The 24,919-nt window shown below is 36.2% G+C and overlaps 1 pseudogene; it reads left to right on the top strand.

Moving 5' to 3' along the window:
• The first annotated feature begins 17,106 nt into the window (after nt 1-17,106).
• Nucleotides 17,107-18,395, top strand: LOC137734174 (uncharacterized; annotated as a pseudogene).
• The last annotated feature ends 6,524 nt before the right edge of the window (nt 18,396-24,919 follow it).

The following is a 24,919-nucleotide window of genomic DNA, read 5'->3' as shown; positions in this document are numbered from 1 at the left end:
CAAATTAACATAAAGATATAAGCAATTACAACGACATCATACTCTGACTTTGCTTTGCAAGCTATAAGCAATTACAACGACATCATACTCTGACTTTGCTTTGCAAGCTATAAGCAATTACAACGACGTATCATGCTTTTGGAAGATGCTGAAAATCTCAGGCCACAAAATCCCACTACAAGATTCATTCACCTACCCCAAAACATTTTCCTTCTAAATCGATTGATATTGATCTCTCGTGTGTTAGTGGGGCAAGAGGCTTTGTCATCTTTCTTCAAATATACGCTTCGAGTGACAAATGGAGTAATTCCTACATATACATATAATCAATCATATATGCATGCTTCCCTGTCTACTTTGTGTGAGTGACCATTTAGAGCTTAGCTTGCATGCACTATGGCTCCCTTAATCATATCAATCTCAGGAAATCGGATCACAAACACGAAGACAAAAAGAAGAAGACAAAGTGGTTCAATTTATGAGAGAGAAGAAGAGAAGCAGTAGAAGAAGGTAAACATGTAAAAAGTATGACTGGACATTTTTATCACATTTTTATCCTTGCATCTAACAAATCTGGAAGTTTCACTTTGGATTAAATTTTTTAACACAGATAATCTTGCGAATTCTCTATTACCATGAGGATCATTAATCCGATTTAACCTATACATATAATCAATCATACATGCTTCCCTGTCTACTTCGCGTGAGTGACCATTTAGAGATTAGCTTGCATGCACTTTGGCTCCCTCAATCATATCAATGTAGGTGTGACGATCTCATCTTACCGAAGCAGCATCAGCATGGGATCTCTCTTTGTGTTACGTGCATATCTTTTTTTGTTTTGTGACAACAAATTTTTTCATTTTATGCAACGACATATTTACGTTAAAGGTGGAGGAATAAATTGGTATAAATTTGTCATCCACAAGATTTAAACTTAAGGTCTCTCCCTTTCAAGGTGAAGACAGATACTAGTTTCAGATAGGGCCAATGTTCCTATTAATCGAGTAAGTATTGTTTCAACTTAACTGCTTGCATAGCTCGTCAGGTGTTCACAAAATGCATCAATGTTATTAGTAGTAGAATCATATATTTATAAGTAGTAATACATTATGTCAAGTTTCCGAGCTGAGTTTACATTTTTAAACGAATACAACTAGAATGTAGGATTAAATGACTTACAAAACGATATTTTAAACAATTTTAATTTATTAAAAGGACGATTTTAATTTATGTTAAAGAGAAAAGACGTTGTTCTGATCAACTAACATAATTTACGTGTTATTTGCATTAGCTGGACACATGGCATATTTAAAATGTAATGATTATGACATATGACTAAATGTTATACTTATATATGTAGTTAGTGCACTCATATGAAGGATGCAAAATAGACGGTGGAAAACTTCGTGCGTGGCTAGGCCTTACTTAGTGCTATACGCCTAATCATCAATCAATCATATGATTCATTAGTGTGTGACGTTCAAAATACGTGGCATGCTAATACATTCTTATTAATCCAGATGCAGAAATATAGGTTGCCATTTGGAAACGTTTTGGGCATGAGTTGCAGGGAGCTTAAATTCCACTCAAACTGTAATTCTGGTTAAATAACGACTCTAATTTGTAAGTACGAGGACTTCAACTTGAGTGCATACTGTTGGAACTTGTGTTTTCTGTGGGACTTGGAGTCCCACATCGCCCAAACACCTTTCATATTAAGTCTTTATAAGTGAGTTCACTCACTTATAGTTTGAAAAGAATTAGGCCAAAGCCATGGACCTTGGGCCTTAGAATTGGAGAGTTTGGGTGTATATATTAAATGTCAAAGATGGGCCTTGGGCATTGGGGCTCTTGGGCTCGGATGGACGAAAAACACAAGTTACGTTTTTGATTTTTTGGATTCAGTTTTTTCCGAAAGGATAAAACTGATTGAACAGTTACGTTCAGTTTTTATTGAACAGTTGCATTCGGTTTTCTTTTTACAAAAACTGATAAGCCTGAACGGTTGGATAAGTTCGAATTATGCCATTATATATATGGCAATAAAAATCAGAAACCAGAATCAAGTTTTTCCATATTCATTCCACCATATTTCGCTGAGAACCACACAACCAATTTGCCAAGAATCCAAGTTCGAGTGCAAGAACTTGGATTAGATAGTTGTATCCTGCAAGATAGACGTCCATTTGAACTACTGCACTGGTGTAGGGGCGTATTTCTGTCTTAGGAGATTGCTACTGCAAGCCTCTATCTTCCTAACCAAGTCAGTGTTTTGTGATTCATTAATTCAGTTTTGTAATTGTTTATATTGTGAGATATATATATATATATATATATATATATATATAACCAAATGGGGCGGAACTAACAACAGGCGGCAAAGCCGGCCATAGAATGTAAAGTGCGGAAGTAAAATATAAAATAGCAGCAGGAGGCATAGCCTTCCATAGAATTTAAAGTGCAGAAATAAAGCTCTGATACCAAATGGGGCGGAACTAACAATAGGCGGCAAAGCCGGCCATAGAATGTAAAGTGCGGAAGTAAAATATAAAATAGCAGCAGGAGGCATAGCCTTCCATAGAATTTAAAGTGCAGAAATAAAACATATAAAAACAGAGTAGCATATCAAAATAATGAGTTAAACGTAATGATGCAAATATATTTGAAAATAAGTTTTATTGAAAACTTACTGCAATGCAGATAACAAACAGGTATTGCCTAATGGCAGATGAAACAAGTAAACAAAGAGATGGAGCTCGCAGGCATCCTGAATAATATGTATGTATTACAAGTGTTTGAATAATCTCAGAGAGATATGGTTGAACTGAGTTCTTGAAGTTAAAAACTTATATCTTTCTTCTGAAGATGAATCCTCGTTATATAGAGCGAGGGTGAAAGACTTGGCCAAATGATCCGGGAATCCCGCTGTCTGCTAAAGCTGGGTGAAAGAATAGTGAAGATGCTTTGATTCTTTTACAAAAGTTAAATGAATAGTGACCTTTTTGTTTTTCACTATTGTGAATAGTGACCTTTTTGTTTTCACTATTGTGAATAGTGACCTTTTTGTTTTTCACTATTGAAGAATAATACTTTGTCTTTTACGGAAGAGATGAAAGCAGCTACTGCTGATGATGTTGCTGGGCTGACACAATCACATGGGCAAATATTGTGTCTCAGATATCGAAAGGGTCCTGGGCATCTTGAAAATCTGCTTGATCAGCCCATTTGGCGGGAAGCTGAGACGAGGCATCAGAATTATCTGAATCTGAGTCTGAACCTTTTTTCTTTTGCAGCAATGCTGCTTCCGCCATTAGCAGCTGAGCCATATCCAGCAGTTGGGAAGTTTTTTCTTTCTTTGAACTGGAGGACTTGGCTGTCTTGGAAATTCCTTTGAGAGAGGAAGATGGACTAATGTCTGATAAGGACTGAACTGGTTCCTGAGCTTTTGGTAATTCAGGAAATTGCTGATGAACTGGCAAAGCTTGTGAGGACGAAGATGAAACTTTGATTGGCAGTGCTTGAAAAGATGCCTGGGGAAATTCCACTTTTACAATATCAATAATTTTTTGGTGGTTGAATTTATCCCACCATTTTACCCATCTGGTCCTGTAAATACCACCGGTGTCCACTTCAAAGTTCCATTTGAGAATCCATGGGATCTTGTACTTGGCCATGAGCAGTGAAAAAATAGTAACTCTGTTGTCGAAACGACTTCTGTCAAAACTGGGCTGGAAGTTGTTTGTGAGTACATGACGAAGGTCATCTGGAATGATAGAAGAGCTTGGGCCATGGGAAGCCCACCAATCTGGAAACCATGCAGGAAACCGCAATCTGAAATTCTTATCAAAAGTTATGAACCATGAATGACTAAAGTCTTCTGTCTGGTGGAGAAAAATGTTGGTCCATGCTTGGATATAATCGTAGTAATTGTAATGATTGTTTGGGATGAGAACATGCTGGGTATGAAGGGGTTTTGTGTGATAAAGGGGAATTCCCCATTCGAGTTCGGTAAGGAATTTTCCAATATGGAGTGAATGATACAATATTTTGTTTTGGTGAGTGGTACTGTAAATTGGCTTAATAGCAATGCTTTCTGTTTCTGAGAGGATAGCCTGGTAATATTTTAGGCTTTTATAGGATTCAGTTGGTAAGAAATGAAAATTTGGTGGAAGGAGTAATTTGGCAATGCGCTCTGGGGGTTGGTTTTTGTCAATATGAAGAGGAATGCTAAAAAGCTTTTCAGAATGAGGGTTCTGGACATATGGTGATGTTTTAGCATAGCTAGGTGTTTTTGGTTGTGAGGGAGCTGGAGAACGAACTGATGAGTAAGGATCATAAGGGGTGGCTAAGGCCGTTTGGTAATTTGGTCGGATATTTCCTACTGTTGATCCTAAGGGAGTAAATCTGTTTGTAATGGCGAGGGCCGATGAAGAGTCGGGAATAGACTCTTGTTTTACTGGTGCTGGGGTTTGGGTAAGGGTGGCTGGGAGCCTTCGTTGCTGAGTAGGATTAGTACCCATTCTTCCCCTGCAAAAATTCTCTGGTTAGAAAATCTGGGATGCAATTCTGGCTGCCTTTAATGTATTCAATATCAAAATCAAAAATACTTAATATGGCTTGCCAGCGTGCAAAAATTTGTTTTGATGCAATATTTTGAACATCTTTTTGTAAAACATGTTTTGCAGATTTGCAATCAACACGAACTAAAAATTTTTGATTTAATAAATCATCTTGGAATTTGCTAATACATAATACAATAGATAAAATCTCTTTTTTAATAGTACTATAATTAGCTTGAGCAGAATTCCAAACTCCTGAATGGAAACGAACAATTTGTTCAGGAGCTTCGGAAGAAATTTTTTGTTTAAGGATACCTCCATAACCGATTTCAGATGCGTCGGTTTCGACTATTTTGAGAGAGCCGGGAGTTGGAATGCCAAGGCAAGGCAAAGTCTTGACATGATTTTTGATCTGTTTGACAATGGAAGTATGATTTTGTGACCATGATGGAGGATTTTCCTTGAGACGATCAAACAAGGGCTTACATTGTTGACGCAGATGAGGATAAAATTCTGAAACATAATTGAGAGATCCAAGGAATCTTTGAAGCTGGGTTTTATCAATAATTTGATCTGGAAATTTATCAGCAAACTGGATGACTCGATCTATTGGTTGAATGGTAGACCTGTAAATATGGTAACCTAAAAATCTAACTCTGGTTTGAAATAACTTAATCTTAGATGCCGAAACAACTAACCCATTGGACCTAATGATCCTAACAAATGCATGCAAATGCTTCCAATGCTCTTCTATTGATTTTGAGAAAATTAATACATCATCAATATAAACAATCGAAAAATGGCTGTATTGATTAAAAATTTCATTCATGATATTTTGAAATTCACTTGGTGCATTTTTCAAGCCGAAAAGCATTACATTCCACTCATAATGTCCGAAAGGAGTTACAAAAGCAGTTTTGTATTTATCAGATTCATGAATTTGAATTTGCCAAAAGCCTGATTTCATATCAAATTTAGAAAAAATAGTTGCCTGAGAAAGTCTCTTTATCAAGTCTCTTTTGTTAGGAATTGGATATCGGATCCATTCTAAAACATCATTCAATGGTTTGTAGTTGATAACCAGTCGTGGAGCACCGCGTTCTAATTCTGCGTTTTTCTGGACATAAAAAGCAGGGCATGACCATGGAGATTTGTTTTTACGGATAATTCCTTTTTCTAAAAGTTGATTAATTTCAGTTTTACAAAACTCTAAAACTTCTTGATTCATTTGAATTGGTCGTGCTTTTGTGGGGATTTTTGACTCAATAAAATCTTTAATATAAGGTAGTTTAACAATATGTTGTTTTCTGTGCCAAAAAGCATTTGGAAGATCGGAACAAATTTCTTTAGTAAGCTTATCAGAAAACTGGCAAATAGAATCTAATAAAGATTTGTTTGTTAATTGTTCTTTAATTCTTTTGTGAAGAATTTCTTCCTGTAAAAAAGCAATTTGTTGGGATTTTGCAGTAATCTGGTTGAGAGTTTTTGAAACATTATCTTTTTGAAGTTGTTTTAACTTTTTAAGATCTGTTTCCATGCAAAATTCAAAAGTAATTTTTTGGCCAAAAACCTTGGTAGAAATACAGTTATGATGAACTTTGAAAGGATAAATTAATGCAATGAAAGGGAGTCCCAAAATAACTGGATCAGAAATATTTTTGATTAAAACAAATGGAGTTTTAAAACAAATATTTTGTTGACAAACATGGGCTTTGGGAATTTCATATTTTAATTTCATCGGGGATTGATTTGCAGCGCTAAGTGTTTCCGTAGACTTGTGAAAATATTTAGTAGGTATTAATCCTTCTTGAATGCAATTTAAATCTGCACCTGAATCAATTAAAGCGATGGTTTCTAAATGAAAATCTTCGATTACTATCGTAACTTTAGAATACCATTTTCGAATTCTTATTTTGTCTAAAAGACTTAAAACAAGTTCTTTTGAAGAAGAAGATTTAGTCGAGTGAGCGTCGGAATCGGAATTTGAGGAAGAACCATTTTGTTCTTGGACGAGTTCTTGCGTACGTACTCTACTGAGTTGTGAACGAATGTCGGTATTTTCGGATTTTAAAAACTTAATTTCCGATTTGATTTGATTAACTTCTTTTTGCAAATCTTTGAGGGTGATCTCCTTTTTGGATTTATTAAAACGTTCCAAAGTGGTACTGAGAGAAATCTTTTGAGAAGAAATTTGACTAGTGCCAGGTTCATGAGAAGAAATCAAATTTTTGAGTTTTTTCAAATAAAAAGATTTTAAATCAGGATCATCGACTTTACTAATTAATTCCATTAAAAACTCTTCTTGTTCTTCTTGCTTATTAAGCACTGAAATTTTGTTACAACAAGTGTCCGTGCACCCAAACTTAATGTTTGGCGAGGAGACGTCGCTAGAACTGCTAGAATCGGAGACGGAAAAATCGGGATTTTTGTCAGATTGACTAGAGTCGGTATTTCTAATTTCTAAAGCCTGGATAAGTTGAACCTTCTCTTCTTCAGAGATTTTTAGTTGGTTAATAACCTTTTAACCTTGCATTCATTTGCATAATGACCAAATTTACCACACTTGTAACACTTTCCCTTTTTATTTTGAAAATCCTTTTTAGACTTTCGAAAAGGTTTTTTGTTTGAAGATGGTTTTTCATAAAATTTATTTGTCTGAAAAGGTTTGTTGGAAGATCTTTTGCTTTTATAAAATCTGGATTGATGTTTAGAAAACTTGCTGGTTTGTTGGGCTTTTTTCTTTTTACTCGAAGGAGCGATTGGAGGTAAACCATATTGTTCACAAAATGTTCCAAGTTCGTATTTAGCAATAGATTTATCTTTATGAACTTGTTTTGAAATCTTCATGTCGATACACATTTTCAATCCTTCCTTTTGAATAACATTAACTATGTTACCATAAGTAAGGGTATGATAAGGTATGACACCTTCTTCATTTACTAAAACATTTCGAATTTTGTGAGCAAAAAGATTTGGTAAACCATTGATAAATTTTTCTTTCCAAAAAGGTTGATTACTATCTTCCCGAAGCATAACTCTGGATATGAAAACATCTTTATACCATCTGAAATCACTTAGGGTTGGACACCTTAAATTACTCAGTTGGTCGTGAATACGTGTAGTAACGTTGCTGGGTGTTCCTATAAAGTGTTCTATAATCGTATAAAGTAAAGTATTTACCCCGTCGGGTATTCCCTGTCCTATCGTTTCGTCAAAAATGGGAAATCCTTCCTCATCTTTTTTGACCGCAAAGCGTATTTCATCTCTGGACTGAGAAGTTAAGTGCTTCTCCCACCAAGAATGAAGCATTCCAGTGAAACCAGTGACGAGAAGATCAACGATTTGTGTTTGTGTAAAATTGTGATTTGAAATGTAGCTATTAGCAACCATGGACATGTGTTGAAGTTTGTTCAAAAGTTCTTGTTCGGATAAGCCATCTATGTTCCACTCATAAAGTTTGTCGGCTGAAACTGAAAATTGATTTTGAATATTTCGTTCTTCAAATTGAAGGTCAGGAGGAGTTGGCCTGGGATACCAGTTTTTTGTGAGAGAAGTAGGGTTGACCGGATGAGTACGAATATGTTTTAAATCAAAAGTTGGTTGAAGATCAATGTTTTGAAAAATATTTTCAATATTTTGGATAGCAGAACTAGTTTCCGTGTCCTGAGAAGAATCAGAAGTATTTTCTTCTTCGACAGAAACATCATTGTTTTGCAAAACATTAACAACTTTTTCTTTTTTGAGCTCAGTGAGCATATGATCAATTTTTTGTAAAGTAGTCATGGATTTTAAAGCAGTGGAACTTGAAGCAGTATCAGTAAAATTTACTAAAGGTTTTTCTTTTGGAGAAGAAATTGGTTGAGACAATTTGTCGATTTTGGTTTCAATTTTGTCTAACTGTTTTCCAATAGTATGAAGACTTTGGTTTGTAAAATTGTTCTGTTCAATGACAGGTTTAAAACCAGAATCTTCTTTTGGAATTTTGAAAGGGGTTGCGGGGATGTTGGTATTACCAGTGGAAATCAAAATAGTTTCTTTGGGAGGATGACTGGAAGAAATCAAAGTTTTGTCTTCCTTAACCCAATTTTCTTTGGTAACAACCGTAACTTTATTTTTTGTTTCAAAATGTTTTTCAATAAAATCAAAGAAAGATATTTCAAATTGGTATTGTTCTACAAAAGCTTTCCATTCGGCATATATGGCTAGCTTTTCTTCATCACAATACTTTTTTCTAAAAATATTTCTTCTGGGAATATTTTCCTCAGAAGCGATGTTAGCTTTAAGCTTCCTCCATCGGATTTTATGTGGTTTGTTTAAAACAAGTAATTGGTGATTCACCGATGTTGTTTCAAAATCAGAAGGAGTTGGAGAAGTGGGTTCTTCATGGTTTGGAGGATGATAAACAGGATGTGCAACTTGTGAAGAAGTGTCGACAGACTTTAATTTGAGTAAATCATTGACTAGATCTTGTTGTGCAGCTTCCTGCTCTTTTAACTTTTTGTTTACTAAAGATTTGATCAAATCTTGATCTCGACCCAGTCTATCGGTTGACGTGGATCCAGAAAAAGACTGTCTGCTAGGAGTAAAAGATTTGTGTGACAAAACTGATTCACAAGATTTTCTTGCTGGACGATCAAAATTGATTTTAACTGTGCCATCAAAATATTGTTCAATGTTGTCAAGATTAACGAGGCTGTTTTGGACGGAAACCGGCTTACTTTCATTAATTAAACACCAATCTGAGGGGAGACTGATGTCTGACCACCTAATGGTTCTTGGTACTCTAATGTTTGCGCTTTCTTGGGTTGTTTGGATTAAAAGAGTGTGGTCGCGAGGACTTTTGTTCAAAGCTTGAAAATTCATGTTTGTGCCAGTGACTTTGTAATAAACTCTAAAAATAAGTGCCAAAGGTTGTGTTCCTTCCAGGACTTGGTGCCCGGAGGTTTTGATATTAAGAGTAAGAGCTTTTAAAACATGTGGATCTGAAAGACTTATTGTGAGATCGGGAAAACAATCAAAATGGATAGGTCCGTTATAAAGACTTGATTCAATCATTCCAAGAATACTATCGTTAAAATCAGTAAATCGGGCGTCACGAAGACATAAAAGAATAGACGTATTAAGACCTTTTCGTGTTAAAGGTTTAACAGCGATTTGAACTAAACCAATGTGAAGATAGTTATGCCCGTTTTTGCGATGCGCTTTGATTTGTTCTGGAGAAAATAATTGACAAGTCTCATGTTCTTTGCTAAGAGCATAAGCCTTCTCAACTGTTTTGACGTGATGTTCGGATTTAAAAGAGGTCAAAGACCATTTTTTCTTGTAAATATTTTGGGTTGAAACTTTTGGAATGTTCCAGTCGGAAAAATCAATACTTTCGTCTGTTTGAAAATCCAGTTTTTGTTCTTCATTGACAATGTCAGGTATAGTTCCTAAGGTGGATCTAGAGCTAGTGCTGGCCATTGAACTAGATCTAAATAATCTACTCATGAAATGCACAAAACAAGTATACTATATGCAAGACTTAAAAGATTCACCTTCCTCGTATGTCTAGACTCTTCCCCCGCTCATGCGCTCCGCTCATGCCTCTCCTGGGACTTATTATTTGGACCACGTCTTACTGTTTGGCTGGAAGAAAGAAGAACTGAGGACCGACGATTAAGAAATGCAGATAAGATACAAGTATGTGAATAGCAATGAACAGATTAGATAGATGCTAATTACTATTCGAAATAAACTGTGCAATTGTTGTATAATATATACACTTGACATTTGATTGGTTCTAACACATACCATCCTAAACTACTCAACTAACCATTTATAAGTGCGTAACTTAATCAATGATCTTTCTGTGTGATCGATGTGCAGTGGAAATCAACATCAACAAGAACATACTCTGGCGAATAAGCAGCGAATATGCTGCGACTGGCTAGCTAGAGCAACTTGTTTTTAACAGTGCTGAAAGTATCTATAATACATATTTCGAAGGTTACCACACGCACAAATTTCTTGATAGGCTTTTTATCACATGCGCAAAAGGGTTTAAAATACCTATAATACTAGCAAGAATGATAAGGATGTTGCAGTATAAATAGTTCTAGCTAGTAAGGTCGTTCTCCATAAAGATTATTAAATAATTCGTATCAAACCAAATTTCAGTTAGGACTCGTTTGGATGTACTTTTAAAATGATTGAAAGTTTTTTTAGAGAAAATATTTTGGCGTTCCAAAAGCACTTTAAGTGTTTTTTACACGAAGCACCAATTATGTGCTTCTTTTAGGAAGCACTTTAAGTGCTTTTTTAGGGTTTGTTTACTAACATTTTTACTAAGGATCGTTTTCAAAAATATTTTCACCAAACATGCTTTCAGTCATTTTAAAAGCACATCCAAACAAGCTCTTAATTATTGTAAAACAAAGATTTAGGATGATTGATTTTATGACCTAATTAAATAAAAAACGAATTTAATAACAGAGACTAGAACAATCTACAATGTTAAAGATGAGGAAAAAGAAACAGTCTTTAGAAACCAAATTGAGAAAGCACTAGGAATCCGCCGTCACCTTAACAATCCTATATAGTTCTTCTAATTACTTATGACCTATACATGCATATTTCGAAGGTTAGGTTTTCCTAATATATGCCTACTTGGACCTCAAATATAGAGTGTATATCAAACATGCAATCCGTCTGTAGTATTCAGATCAAATCTAAACATGCATGACTCATTAAGTTTTGTGAAACCTTTTGAAAAACCATGCAACCCTTAAGACGTGGTATTCATCCTAAGTGAATTTGCACATATTAACCACAAGAAGCCTTCGTCAATTTCAGGGACCGACCTTCGACCAAAATTGCATCAAATTACTTTTCTAAATATCCTAATGGTCGCGAATCATCAAGACACTTAGATAGTTTAGACTGATGATTAATAATTCAAAGACCTGCATGCACATAATCATAAGCAAATTGAAAAGAAACTACATATTCATGCCAAGACTCGTGGCCTCACCCTAGCAAAAAGAGAATTAGTTACACATATTCATAACTAAAATCAACATAAATTGTATTGAAATAATAAAAGATCGAAAACACCTTGAATGTAATAGTCTGAAAAATCTCTACGCTAGGCCAATTTCCTCTCTCAAAATTGCACGGAGAAGAAGTCCAAGAAAAATAAGGCCGGCCAAGCTGATTTAACCTACTAATTAAATTAAATCCTCCTAATAAAAGGTCTTCCAACAAGACTAGGAAACCAAATAAATAAAATAAAATAAGAAACATAACCCTAAATTAAATGGTAAAATTCACCTGAAAATTTGCATACCCACATTTTGGCCCAAAATTCGCGTAAAATTCGCCTGAATATCTGCTCCAAAAATGGCCCAAAATAGCTAGATTTAAAGTTTGGAATATTCTGAACACTTTTCCAGAAGGCCACGAACCCAGAGGTCATCTTGGGTTCCAAAAATTGCAATTTAGCCCAGAAACGTCACTTTACAATACCATGCATTGCTTCTTTATTCCATCGTCAGGAAATAACCATTTGGGAGAAAAATCTTAAATTTTGACATGAACAGGCCAAGAGACACATGAACGTCCACCAATTTGAATCATTCTAAAATTCGTCCATTTGATCACGTTTTGCTCTAAAGAAAGTCGAATATTCTATATTGAAAATATAAAGTAAAATATCAAAATTCTACCAAAATAATTACCAAAACATACTAAAAATAGAGTGAAATATATAATATGAAATTACTCATCACTGGCTAAGCTAGTTTAGACAGAAGCCAGAACATAGGCAGTGGAGTGGTTGACTGGACAGGGTATATGTTTGGGACTCAAAACAAAAACCAGTTACCTACAAGCTCTCTACACTTGTGTTCCTTGTATGCATGCAACACTTACATTTTTCTTTCTCTGAAATTATTAGTCTTAAACATGAAAATTAACTTATTGAAATCACCAACACAACTCAAACTGCATTCTGACCGCACATCGTTAAATTCCAAATATTGAGTTCCACGTAGATACTTAACTAGCAAAAATGACCGTGTGGTGCTGTTAGTTTTAAGACCTTTTATATAGTTGATATCAAATCCCATTTAACAAAAGGATAACAAAGTAGCTAATTTATGATAAAAAAAAGAAACGGTATCTAGACCCAAATGAGAATACATGTTGCTGCCAAAAAGTGTTAGAATACTCAATTGTATTCATAGATAGCATAGATGACAGAAGTAGATGAAAATTAGTGCATGCATAAAAACTGTTGTAGCAGTTGTTGATCATTTCTAGTTGTCACAGCCCAATACATTCAAGTATCCAGTCATCTATTTCTTCTCCCATTACCCAACTGGGCTTTAACATTTTCACGTCCACATGTATCTACGCAAACATGGCCTGAAACAATCATCTGCTGCGAATCAAAAAGGAAACAGTGGACAACTAAATCCAATCGGACATCCGGAGACGGAAGGCGGAAGAAGAGCAAAAAAGTGTTATATTATATGACAGGACATGAACGCACGTTCGAGTTATTTGTGCTGACTACAACTTTCTGCATGTTGTGTTATACATATCACCCTTTAAGTTACATAAAAATAAGATTATACTTATTTCTCAGCCTAGAAATCATGGAAATCCTGCAACAAACTCTTCTAGTAAAATTTTTGACTCTCTCTCCAATCCTTCATAGATGGTTATGGATTGATTAATGGTAGACAGTGCACGATGATCCAACGTCTGACTAACAGTAAACTTTCTTTACTCATTAGTTTTCAAGAGAAAATGCAGTGAATCAAAATCATATGGATTTTTCAGAAATCCAAATCGTAACCTAAATCCCAAATCACAGCCCCCAATCCAGATTGAAATCCAACTCAATAGAATGAAAGTTCAAAGTAGATATTCGAACTCAAAATCGAGCTCAAATCGAAATCAAAAGAAAATTCAATGTATAAATAAATAAATAAAGTCACATTAATCATAGTTCAAGAAGTCAAGTTTAGGTCATTAAAGGCTACTAACTGAGCTTAGTGACCTGTTAGCAAAATGGTCACTAGATTCATACCATTAGTGACCTTTTTCATATGCTGACTAAGAAATTAGTCACTACAGGCCTGTTTTCTTGTTGTGATTGGGTTCTTCTCTATGCACATGACTTGACATAAATTTCATGCCCTAATAATGTGATTGAGTGTATTGATTTAGAGAATAATGTATTGCATTGTAATGCCAACTAAACAAGTTCTCCGCCTTTTCTACTTAGCTTGGGTAGTCATGACATACCGTTAGGTGTTGTGGAGTCTAAAATAATTCCAAAAATTCTAGAGGCGACATGTGGACTTTTACTCTAGAAAGACAAGATTGCCTTCATTAAATGGGCAGACTCCTCAGATACTCCCATGTGCAACTCACACCCTTGAATATCCATACAATTGAATATGACTGCTCATACCTGCCCTTGGCAAGAAAAAATCAAAGCATTAATATAATTTTTAATTACTCAAATCCTATCTTTAATATATTCCCGATTGAATATTGACTCCATTCAAGTAATCCATATTTAAATCAATTAGAGATATTTACTCCATTATCTCAAGATATTATTTCTTATTTAATATCTTGAGAATATTTCTCCATACACCTTGGCCAATAAGATGCCTCCATCTCTACCAAATTTCGTTAAGCTTTTGCTACCCCTAAAAGCCCTAAACACTTACTTTTTCAGAGAACTAACTTAGGCATCAAAGATCCATTAGCCTAACTCCCCCCACCCCACCACCTCGTGGGCGCTTAAGGCTTGGGTTTTTTTATCAAAGATGTTGATTGTTTTGCAGGTGCATTTTCTTCAAGACTGAAGATGGTGGAAATTTGCATCGACATATGTCAGTTAGGATTTGTGGAAGCCCTAAGGATTAACAATGATTAATCCTCATTAAAGGGAGTATTAAAAAAGGGTTTTATTTCATAAATTGATTACTAAAAGTTCAAATCGCTCACTGTCTCGCTAAGAACTTAATGGATCGCAGACTGATAAGCTTAAGTTTTGAGAAAATTGTGACATCAATTAAATTAGTTAACTGGGCATGTTCAAATTAATTAAGTTAGTTAGTTATACGCACATAAGACATCATACTGGGTCTTACAAGGGAGTTTTAGGTTCCTAGGTCCATTAGGCCTTGACACTTTGGGCTTATAACTCAAATTGTGCATGACAACTTAAGTCACTACAAGAAAAGTTAACGCTAGTCACTAACATTAGTTGTACAAAATGAGGTGGTTTAAGTCTTTACGAACTCATTATGTACAACTAATGTTAGTGATTATTACCAACTTGTAGTGAGTGAGAAATCCCGAAAAGGCTACCCACAGTATAAGGCTGGTTATGGTATCACACGTGTAGTCACCTATATAAGCCACTTTATGGCTCTATATAACCGAAGAGTTTTTAAAGAGCAAAGAGTGATGAATAGCCACCATTCTCTTTGTTCTCCCAACAAAACTTGGCCACCATGGTGAGAGATGTTAGCACTCATCTCTCTCTCCATAGTTATTCATCATCCCAAATCAAGCTTGGTAAAGAGATTTAAAGGTCACCTCTCTGATGACTTTTGGAGAAAACATTCAAAGGTGTAGACTTAGGCTCCATGAACCAAAGTGGAACTTCAAGGGTAATAATCTATTTCCGTTTCTCTTTTGTTTTGGAACAAAATATTGGTTCAGCAGCACTTAGGCTTTGAAGATCTTGGAATCCAAAAGTTTAGAATTAGGATTTTAAATCGACACATAAGATATGACAATGAGGGATGAACATAGACTGAATGGGTTTGTGGAGAAATTCAGTTTTTCATTTCCTTCCCCAATGAACTCCGACAACCTTGTGACTTTTCCGACTAGGTAGGGACTCACACCACTTCGTCTCATTTTAGTTTTGTTTTCTAGCTCATTGTTAAGCTTAAATGTGAGTTTTGGATGACGTTTTGTGACAGAAGACACCTTGAGGAGACTTCCCTAGTTTTAAGCGAGAACCCGAGCCTTCCAGGCCATTTTCTGGCCAACTCTAGCCACGACACATCTCCAAATTGGTACAAACCTCTTCTTCTCACTCTAAGCTTCATTTCCATAGCTAGAACGTTGAAAATGGTGAAGAAATGAGCTCAAACGGAGCTCTAGAACCTTTGCCCAAATTCCGACCGGCCCACGGCCAGAAACCGGGTCGACCCGACCTACAACCTAGTAATCGGGTCCAACCTAATAACCTGGCCCAACCCAACAAATCAAGCCCATCCCAATAACCCGGTTCAACCCAGCAACCCAGATCTGACCCGACCCAGACCCAATTCCCAGTTTCCATGGTTGGTGGTGGATGCGCGTGGAAAACTGTCATGGCCGACGCGTGGAGCACATGCGCCTCTGCTAGAAGTACTATGCTCTGCCACCATGCTGGCGAATTTTTCGCCGAGTGGACATCCTGAATCTGTTTACGACGTCCGTTTTCCTAAATTCAATCATTTTAGTAGAGTTTTATTAATTGTTCCCTTTATGTGCTTAGGTGCGTTTGTTAGTGGCGTTTTCGTCCACCCTAATTCGAACGGCTCTTCGGCGACGGAGTATCTGTGAGTGGACCCCTTCCAAAATGCATGTTTTAATTACTAGAAATGCATACATGAAAAGCATGATTTTATGACTACGTTTTATGAAAACGTTTATGAGTAAATTGGATTTACGCTTTATGAATTATCATGCTTTATCGAATTTATGTTTACTGAGATATTTATGATTATGATTTATGATATGATGTTTGAGCTATTGAGCTCCGATGAGATATATTTTGGAAAGATTATGTTCATGATTTTTTGTGCTTACTTAGTGGTTATCATACAATGTTCTTACGGGTGAATGATACTTATATATGACCCTCGTGCGGGCGATGTAATGCCTTCGGGTGGAAGATACTTATATATGACCTTTGGGGGAGCGATGTAGTGCCTTTGGGCGGAAGATATTTATATATGACTTTTGGGCGGGGCGATGTAGTGCCTTTGGGGGATTGTGATACCACTATTAAGTACACTTTATATGATATATGGTTTACAAAGGTTTTATAGCATGCTAGGGGTTTCGGAAAACCTATTACTTATTATGCTATATGAGTTTTCTAAACTAGGGGTTAGTACGTTGAAGAATAACTATTTTAGCATTACATATATATAAACTTGGTCTACTCATATTTTGTTTTGTGCCCCCTCAGGACCTAGGAACGAGGCATATGACCCGAGCAAAGAGGCATTCCCATATCAGTGAACTTGTGTCCATCTCTCTGCGTAAGACATCTCTTGTAATACTTTCTAATATTGCTTCCGCTTGTACTTCGAATTAGTTGTATGCTCTAAACATGTCATGCATTATCACTTTTAAATTGTTGGCAGTTGAATATTATATTTTATTAAGGTTTGTACGTGATTTCTATATTGCGTTGTTACATGCGAAATTTTATATGCATGTTTTACATGTTCTCAGCATATGTATTCATTAAATGGCTTGCGTCACCCTCGAGTGTCGGACAACACGTGGTCATCCGTCGTTATTCAGACACCGGGATCGGGGCGTGTCAACATTATTGCATCTACCAAGCATTTTGTTGGAGAAATGGGTACAGATAAACGTGTAGATGATGGGAATGCTATATTACCCTGTGACGATTTAGAAAAGGATTCATATGTTTCGTAATATGGGGAGATACCCATGTCTTGGATAAATAATGCCGTTGAAAGAATACTGAGAGTGAAGTTTGTTGCAAGTGTTTTCAAACATCCCTTCACTGATAAATCTTTACAGGACGCAGTTGGTTGCAAGGTAGTTTTCTGAGTTCAGCACATCTTACATTCGACTTTTTCAAAATTTGACATTCCTTGCATGTTATTAATTGAAAGTGCACGATCAATGAAAATCTAACAGTACCAGTTGAATCATGTTATATTACTACTTAATTACTTTTTATTTCAATGATTCTTGTGCACAGCTGCACAGAGATCTAGCAAGTGAAGCAGTCCGCAGATTGTTAGTTATTTTGAAGAATGGAAAGCACTCGACGAAACCTTTTCTTCAATAAGAAAGAAATGTCAAAGGAATACTTGTTGCTGGAACTCATGCTGATGATATTGGACATCAATGTAGAGGATGGACAACTACAAATACAGTTGCAGTGGTAGGATAACAATCAGTATGGAATTATATCACTATTTCCATTTTTTTTTACAATAGATAGACTGATTGGACATCAGTGTGAACTCTTTTTTTTTGAATTTTTTTTTTCAATTATTATTATTAAATAGAGGAGGAGAGTTTCGAACCATAATTCTCCAATCTTTTTGAAAACCATTAGAACAAGCTTTATAAATGTTTTCTTGTGCTTGAAGAAATCTAGCTTTTACTAATCGGATACTATACTCTTGTGCGGAAATTTGGTTCGAAACTTTAAACTGATAGATGGTAAACCAGCATTGTGATATCTTTTTAAAGCCTTCATTGCCCTAATTAATTAGATCATGTACATATTTAGGGATAACCATCTTAGAAGTTATTAAGAAGGTAGTTGGAGATGATACAGAAAAATTTTATGAGAAATATCCCTCAGCAGACACTTTAGCAGCTTAGCGCGTCAAGATTTCTCTTTCGCAATTTATGGCTGTTGGTGGAGCACCATACGCATAAGGCAGGGGTGACAATTTGGAACTTATGATCCTGTTGAATGGAACTAATGTCATATGCTTGGTTGCTGATAGAATTTCTGTTTTGGCGATTCTGATTTCCGAAAAACCTTAGGTCATCTCCAACCGAATGAGGGCCAGAGGGCTCCCCTTAGCCCTATAGCCCTACAAGAAATTAATATTTTAATGAATAGTGACATGACATATTTCTTGCCAAAGGGTCATAGACCAAACATAGCCCTGTGACAAAAAACCATCTCCAACTGAGGAGGCCAAAGGGTCATAGGCCAAACATAATTTATTATTTCAATTTAAAGACTATGACAACTTAAATTTAAAAACTACAACTTAAATTTAAAAACTATTATAACTTAAATTTAAAAACTACTATAACTTAAATTTAAAAACTACAACTTAAATTTAAAGTTTATAATCATCATCATCATTATCATCATCCGCCATTGTAGGATTATAGTCGGATGTAAACAACTCTTGTTGGGCCATAATTTCCCTCCTTTTCCTATCAAAATATGCCTTACTCATTAGAGTGTAATCCAAGATGTTCCTTTGCATGTTCCTATCATCCATCTCTTCTTGAATTTGTTTTGCCCGTTCTTCGTGCCTACGATTCCTTTCTTCCGTGGCAAATGCATTTTGCTCTGCCATTAATCGCAATAAGGATGCCATTTCTTGTTGAAAGGCGTAATCATCCTTTGTCTTGCCCTTTTCCTTCAATTTTCGAGCCTTATTTCATCCCATAACACTAGATATGGAACCTTCACCAGAAGACAGATTTTCTACCCTTGTTTCTTGAAAGGTAGGAGATCCATGTTCATCCCCTACTGCATTTGAGGATGCATTTCCAAACACCGGAGTAGGACCAACTCTTTCTTGAGGTGGATCTTTAAATAACACCTACCCTTTAAAAATTTCCCAACAACCGTGATGATTAAAGGGTTTTGAGTTGCCGTCCATGTACAATTCCTCCGCTTGGCATACCTAGAAAATATAATTACAAAAATTAAAGGAAATTAATTTATGAAATTAAATGTAATATAATTAAATATTTAAAAGAACTTGTGAAAACACTTACTTCGTCGCAGTAATTGGCTCTGCTTTCATGTCTACTTTCGGCCTTTATCACTACTTGATGCCGTTTATTCAAACTTGGATGAAGATGGTTTTTCCATCTTGAAGAACAACTCTCGTGGTTTTAGGAATTCGATGGAGTGGTGTCTTCATAGAACTCATAGTACTTTTTGGATGTACAAGTCCAAACACCTTCACTTGTTTGAGAACTCCCCCTCACACTATATTCCGAGGCCCATCTATAAGCCCTGCAAAGAGCTTCATCTTCTTTTTGAGTCCAAGCCCTACCTTTCATTGCAGATGCGACCATTTGAAAATTCTTGAAAAAATTGAAGGAAAGATTATTGGAATAGGTAAGAGAATAGAATGTGAAGAATTGAAATAAAATGAAGTAAGATAGTATGGAATGGTGAAAATTATGTGAGAAATGGTGTGGGAATGGCTTAGGTATTTATAGGAAAAAAATGGGAATTTTTTAATAAAAAAAATTTCAAATCCGATGGTCACCTGGCTTCAGCATGACGTTAGCTAGCTGTTGCTAGCTAGCGTCATGCTGACGCTAGGTAGTCGTTGGGTTCAAAAAAAGGGCCACCCTGGGGCTAGCTGGCTGGCTCCTTTAGGCCAGCCAGTTGGCTTGATTTGGTGTTTTTAGCCCGGTAGGGTCCACGAGCCCTTTGGCTTAGCTCTCGGTTGGAGATGGTTTTTGTGTCATTTTAGGTTATTTTTAGCCCTATGGCCCTTTGGCCAGATTGGTTAGAGATGGCCTTAGTTTTAGAACCTTGACTCTTGAAAAAGATAAATGCTCTTGTTGTTGCTTGGCTCTCTGGTACACAAAGAGAGGGAATTGTAGATGCAACCTTTGAGATTTCGACTTCGAGGACCAACTCCTGGTGACATGGTTTAAAAGGGTTGAACTACTGCCTATGCGTGCTGTAGACACTTTATGTCCTCTTGGCTTTAGGATGACATACAATAAAGTGTAGTCTTTGCGCCAAGGAATTTGAAGACAAGATTGTTTTTGTTTTTTTGAATATGAGTTTATTGAACCGGTTTTAGTATAATATTTACTCATGAATGCATCCTCTCTGATGTGAATGTGTCCATAAATGTAACATTAAGGGAATCTGTATTATGAGCACTATGTGGTTAGACTTGTAAGGCAATCCAATAAGTCATCACTATTTGAAGTATCATTGTTTTCTTCCCCAAGCCCTTTCTCTGTCATGAGGATAACAGTGAGGTAAAATCATTTGTCATGTTAGGGACTCTTACATGTAATCGGTACTCTGCCATATGTATGTTTTAATCTCCCCACAAGGCATAGTGTGATTGATTTGATATACTGCCAACTTGGCATCTCAACTACATGCAAGTTTTTCTTCTCAAGAAGAAATGACCACAATGAACTGAGATCCTATTTAATTTACCTTTTTCTCTTTAATTTCTTTTTGTAATTTCATATTTTATGTTACACAAACCTCCTAAGAGTTAAGATTGTGCATCAAACTTGAAATTGACCCTATAGTTCAGGGGATTCAACGAGCTTATTGCTATTTATAAGTAAATCATTACAGGACACTTCATATCTTTATCCACACGACATTATGTAACAAATTTGTTTGCCTAAAGAGAAGGTTTTGTCCGGTCAAAAATTTTCAAGTGCGCCTACGGACACACATCGAATAAGGAGTAGTTCTACATTACAAGCTTGATGCAACTCTGAGCAATGACAGAAACCCCTGCAGCATATTCTACTGCATGTTTAAGTTTCAAATACATTAGTGTGCGCCTTTGTCGGACGAAAACTTGATGCACAATGAATCTCTTGCTCTGAGAGACATATTTTTTCTTTTATTGATAATGAGTCTATTATGCGACATTTTCATGACATGAAATATTGCCAACAACAATTGTAACTTGATTCTATTGCTAAATTATGAACGATATCAACATTGTCTACTGCCTAAAATGATTTGGTTGTTTATTTATTTTTATTTTTATTTTTTTTGTATGTCACTATGTATTTTATTTGGGGTTCATTAATAAATCATGTCCCAATTCTAAATTACGGCTGAAAGAGAAACGAAAATATTTTAGGAGGTGAATGGGATAACATGGATGAGTACATAATTATTTGGTATACGAGTAAAATGAGATTAAATGTAGAGCATATAGTAAAATAAAAATATATATTTTTCTCTAAAGCATATCTTTGAAACGGTTAGATCTTCATAAAATCGCACAATTGAAGCCGGAACCCTAAAATAAGGGACATGTTATAGGCATAATTTATTGAACAATGATGGAGGTCATGGAGAGAGAGGGGTGTGGCACATAGAGAGAGAAGAGAGAGATGTGTAATTGTGAGGTGTGTTCTATTCCACCCCATTGTGCCTTTATTTATAGTAGTAGAGAAGATTAATTCCTTACCCTAAAAGGATTACAACTCTAATAGGATAATATCTAACCCTAGATAATATTCCAAGATATCCTTAGATACACTAGGATTTAGACAATCACATTCTTAATCTAATAAGACTGCAACACTCCTCTTTGAGTGTGTAAATACTCAAACAAATGGAGCATCAAGTCTTCAGCGATGAAGCAAGTACAGTTGATGAAGTCGGCGGCACAATGAGCGAATGTTAATCTCAAATCAACGGAAGAATGCATAAAAGGTAAAACTCACAAAACCTTGTTATGGTGAAACCCAAGGTAAGAGAAAAACCCATAGACTAAGGAGAAAAGTGAGAACTTGCATTAAGTCAAAACTATACGTCTTTTGGACACAAGTAGAAAAGCTCGTAAGGGTAAGGATGGATGTCTTGTCAAAACCTAGTTAGGTAGCAAAAATCCAGTGGGAAAAATGCTCCTAATCGTAGGATAAAAAAGTACATTAAGATCAAGTGAGTATACTTCTGGATACTCCCCCTGAGTTTGACAAAACTTCCAAATGAGAACTACAAGCATTGCATACGAATAGTTAGGCATTCCAATTCCTTGAACAAGCTTCTGGTAGGTTGACTTTAGCAGTGATGTCGTGTAGAGGTCGGCAAGGTTGTCTAGGATCGGCTTGCATGACTTCAATTTCTTGATGCTTTACTGATGTACATGTAGACGCAATATGTCTTGGCGTTAACTTTGTTGATGTATCATGTCTTGGTCAGGTTGATACATGCAGCATAATCTTCATGGATCGTCGTTGGGACTCAACGATGGATGAAAACACAGCAAGTACTTCGAATATACTCAACAATAACTCATAACCATGTCTTACGTGTGGTGTAGTGATGTGAGGTGAGTCTTGGATCGATTCAAAGATTTCGCAACTAAGGTCATATCGTGGACCTCCAAGATATTACGATATCCCTTAACGATAAATACATAACCATTCAGGGATTTGCCTTGTGTGGGTTTGATAAGTAACCAGCATCAACATAAAAATCAAGGCAAGAATCATTCTGAGGATCAGGGGGTCGAATTTGCTCAAGATACGTTAGGATTAACCCAAATCCAAAGTACCATTCAGGGTAGTGGAAAAACGTCTTTAATACCAATTTAGTGGTTGCGTGTAAACGCGGTGCTTCATCTTTACCAATATCAATAGCGAATGAGATGTCCTATCTAATACAATGAGCTAAGTACAACGAAGCGCAACGTTGAATTCAGACATGGAATTTCGGATTCCATAACCTCTTCAAGGGACTCATCTGCATATAACATATGGAAGATCATACATATACTCAAAGGTAACATCTTCAGGGTATAGTTTGACTGGTAAACTTCAGGGTATAGTTTGACTGGTAAACCAAAGTACCGTTAGAACAATGCTTCAACTTTAGGTTAAGGCATAAACGAGTTTTCCTAAGATCCTTCATCTCAAATTCCGTCTTCAGGTGTGAGACAATTTTCTCAAGTTCTTCTAAAGTCTTAGTGAGATTCATGTCAACGACATAAACTGTAACTCTAGCAATTCAAAATAAGACTTTAGAATTTAACACACATGGTCATTTATTCATATGCTTGACTGATCAAATAATCACTTATGGGTATTTCACATCCGTCAGATTGCTTTAATCCATTAGTGAACACCTCAAGCCAGTTGAGAGGGTGTTCCGTGGTTTGGAACTATTTGAACCAGTCCATGTAATTCTTCGGGAACTTACATGTAAATCTCCATATCAATATCCCTATGGAGAAAACACTAACCACATTTCATAATACTGCTATTAATCATAGGGCGTTTGAGAGAAACCTTGCGCCGTAAGGTGTGCATCATATTGCATTATTTCATTCATCTCATTATGCTTAATCAGTTGTCCAATCAAACTAAACCAAAACACACTTTGGTAAGGACTTTGACCTGGATTGTAATTTCAGTTGTCCAATCAGTTCTACATTGTCACTTAATCAACGGAACACGGTTTGATATCGTCGCTTCTCATTTATGTTGGTAGCTACCATATAAATGAAAGCATCATCGATGGTAATCTCATTTCAATTCCATTAACTCATCCAAACTAGTATACTGAACCAAGAACTTTAAGTCTCGGAAGTAATCCGGATTAATCTTATGAGATGGAAATGATTTGAGATAACAATTAGTATGGATTCATTGTTGTGTCGTGTCTTTCTCTTCTAGGGAACTGAATCCTATGAACCGAGTGATCTGTCGTGCTCTAGGCCAAGACAGATTAATTAGCTATCTGCTAGTGTACCGAACCGTCCAACAGGGGCAGCACACCTTCCAGGGACATTGACTCGACATCATTTAAATATGTCTATCCTTGTAGGCATGTTTGCAGCTGGTATATGATCTCGTCATTTTAGCTAAATCAGAGGAACAACATTCTGAAAGTTAGAATTCATCGCACTTGCTTATCACACTTGTGCGGTACGGGGATTGAGATGAGACATAGTGGGCAACGACCACACAAATTCGCGTTATTCTACAGGAACGTTAACATTCTTATCTCCCCCTAATGGCGGGAAGATTGCCTCATTGAAGTGAGAATTCGCAAATGAGCGGTAAATAGATCGCATGCAAGGGATCTAAGAGAGTTAGTGTGAAGGAGAATCATAATCGACAAAGATTCACTTCTTTTTTTTTAGGACTTATATTGGTATGTTACGGCGGCGCAACTCGGCACATGGAATACACATTCAAATGAGTAAATACGAAATGTTAGGTTCGTAGCCAGTAACCTACTGTAATGTCGAAATGGTTGGGTGGCAATGGGCCTCAAGGCGAACCAACATAACTACGTATAAGATTGCATAGCCCTAGGCAGAAACCGAAAGCTTGGTGCATTCACCAAGGTCTGAGCGATCATTGAAATTGAGTTTTATGATCATTATGCGAAGCTATTTGGGGTGAACATGGGAATTCAATATCTAATTATAAACCCAAAAGACATGCAATACCTATCGAAAACTGTCGATATAGACTCTCCAGCATTATGCAGTCTCCTAAACTTTATAGGATAAGTAAGGTGGTGAACCCTTAAAATAGGCCAAGAGATTTAGCAGCAATGTGTGTAGACAAACATG

Source organism: Pyrus communis, chromosome 5 (assembly GCF_963583255.1).
Source record: "Pyrus communis chromosome 5, drPyrComm1.1, whole genome shotgun sequence".
Lineage (NCBI taxonomy): Eukaryota > Viridiplantae > Streptophyta > Magnoliopsida > Rosales > Rosaceae > Pyrus > Pyrus communis.
Note: the sequence above shows the minus strand (reverse complement) of the source record. Positions and strands in the feature narration are given on the sequence as shown.